This window comes from Papio anubis, unplaced genomic scaffold, assembly GCF_008728515.1.
Source record: "Papio anubis isolate 15944 unplaced genomic scaffold, Panubis1.0 scaffold3642, whole genome shotgun sequence".
NCBI lineage: Eukaryota > Metazoa > Chordata > Mammalia > Primates > Cercopithecidae > Papio > Papio anubis.
The window spans coordinates 1-2,616 of NW_022163792.1; the positions used below are offsets into that span (position 1 = coordinate 1).

The 2,616-nt window shown below is 42.1% G+C and overlaps 1 pseudogene; it reads left to right on the forward strand.

Annotated features, from left to right (window-relative positions):
- The first annotated feature begins 5 nt into the window (after window positions 1–5).
- LOC108581784 lies at window positions 6–860 on the forward strand (annotated as a pseudogene).
- The last annotated feature ends 1,756 nt before the right edge of the window (window positions 861–2,616 follow it).

Sequence of the window (2,616 nt, forward strand, 5' to 3'; positions counted from 1 at the left end):
ACATTTCTACTGGATTAAAACAATGTGAATGCAGTATTTGTGGAAAAGTCTTTGTACGTCATTCCCTCCTTAATAGGCACATCCTAGCTCACTCAGGATACAAACCATATGGAGAGAAGCAATATAAATGTGAACAGTGTGGGAAACTCTTCGTTTCTGTTCCAGGTGTTAGAAGACACATGATAATGCACAGTGGAAATCCAGCTTATAAATGTACGATATGTGGGAAAGCTTTTCATTTTCTCAATTCAGTAGAAAGATATCAGAGAACTCACACAGGAGAAAAACCCTATAAATGTAAACTATTTGGTAAAGCGATCACTGTTTCCGGTTCTTGTCTAATACGTGGACGAACTCACACTGGAGAGAAACCCTACGAATGTAAGGAATGTGGGAAAACACTCAGATTTTCTTGTTCTTTTAAGATGCATGAAAGGACTCACACTGGAGAAAGATGTACCAAATGTGATAAAGCCTTCAGCTGTTCCACTTCCCTTCATGACCGTGGAAGCATTCATACTGGAGGGAGACCCTATGAATGTAAACAATGTGGCAAAGCCTTTAGTCGTTTGAGTTCCCTTTGTAACCATAAAAGTACTTATACTGGAGAGAAACCCAATGAATGTAAACAATGTGACCAAGCCTTCAGTCGCCTCAGTTCCCTTCACCTCCACCAAAGAATTCATATTGGAGAAAAACCTTATGAATGTAAGAGATGCGGTAAAGCCTACACTCGTTCCAGTTACCTTATGCACCACTAAAGAAGTCATGATATAGAGGTTGGGTGTAATGACTCAGCCTATAATCCCAGCACTTTGGGAGGCCAAGGTGTGTGTATTACTTGAGCCCAGGAGTTCATAACCAGCCTGGATTAAAACAATGTGAAACAACCTGGGCATCATGGTGAAACCCTGTCTCTACAAAAGGTAAAATAATGCCGGGCCGGTGGCTCACGCCAACTACTCAGGAGGCTGAGGCAGGAGAATGGTGTGAACCCGGGAGGCGGAGCTTGCAGTGAGCCGAGATCGCACCACTGCGCTCCAGCTTGGGCGACAGAGGCAGACTCCGTCTCAAAACAAAAACAAAGAAAATAATTAGCTGGGCATGGTGGCACATTTCAGTTGTCTTAGTTCTTTTTCAAGGACATGAAAGGCCACGGGGGGTTGGGGGGAAGCCCTGTGCATGCGGATCACGAGGTCAGGAGATCGAGACCATCCTGGCCAACATGGTGAAACCTTGTCTCTACAAAAAATACAAAAATAGCTGGGTGTGGTAGCATATGCTTGTAATCCCAGCTACTCAGGAGGCTGAGGCAGGAGAATCACTTGAACCCTAGAGGCGGAGGTTGCAGGGAGCCGAGATTGTGCCACTGTACTCCAGCCTGGCGAGAGAGTGAGACTCCATCTCAAAAATAAATAAATAAAGCCCCTTGAATGTAAGAAATGTAGTAAAACATTTACTCCTTCCCATTCCCTCATAAACATGAAAGAGCTCACACTGCAAAGAAACCTTAAGATTGTAGGAAATGTGGTCAAGCCTTCAGATTTTCCTGAAGATTTGGGAGGGCTCAGAGTGGAGAAAAGGCTTTTGAATTTAAATTTGTGGTAAGGCCTTCGGTTGTATTAGTTCCATTTGAAGACATCAGCTCATTCCTGAGAAAAACCCTATGAATGTCCAGAATGTTTGAGTGTTTCATTTCTCTCATACCCACTCAAGGACATATGAAAATGCACACTGTAGCTGGCTGGACCTTGTAAATACAAGAACGTACACAGGATTAAAACTCTAACAGTTTAGAAACTGCAAGAATATTTTCAGTTTTAACATTTACTTGAAAAGTCATGTGAAAACTCCCACTGGAAAGAAGTTCTATAAGTGAAGCTTTTCTAATTTGGAAAGGCTGATGCAAATTAATTATCGTGCAGTGCTTGAAAAAAATCTATGAAATGTTACACAAGTTACAAGTATATTGTTTTTATCAGTGGCCCATTCTTAAAGAGTCTTGAGTATGCATTTCACCTTGTTTTGCAGGGAAACCTTGAGGTGAGAGTTCTGTAAATGTTCTTTAAGCAATAGTACTTGAATTTCATAGATAATAATATTTTCTTAAGTCTGTTGATAGAATTTTTGTCTATTCATTTGATAATGTGCTGGATTCATGGTTGAATTTGGATGTTTTTCTAATATGTAGGTAAGTTTAATTTTTTTTCATTATTATTGCTTTTTGAGATGGAGTCTCACTCTGTTGCCCAGGCTGGAGTGCAGTGGTACGATCTCGGCTCACTGCAACCTCCGCCTCCTGGGTTTAAGCGATTCTCCTGCCTCAGCCTTCCGAGTAGCTGGGACTACACGTGAACGCCACTACATCCAGCTAATTCTTTGTATTTTTAGTAGAGACAGGGTTTCACCATGTTGGCTGGGCTGGTCTTGAACTCCTGACCTCATGATTTGCCCGCCTCGGCCTCCCAAAGTGCTGGGATTACAGGCATGAGCCACTGCGCCCGGCCAGGTAAGTTTCATTTGTATGTATTGTCCTGTGATTAATGGACCAGTGAATAATGATTGTGAATTCTTGGGATTGTCTTACTAGCCTCATTTGGCAAATTTTGATTATCC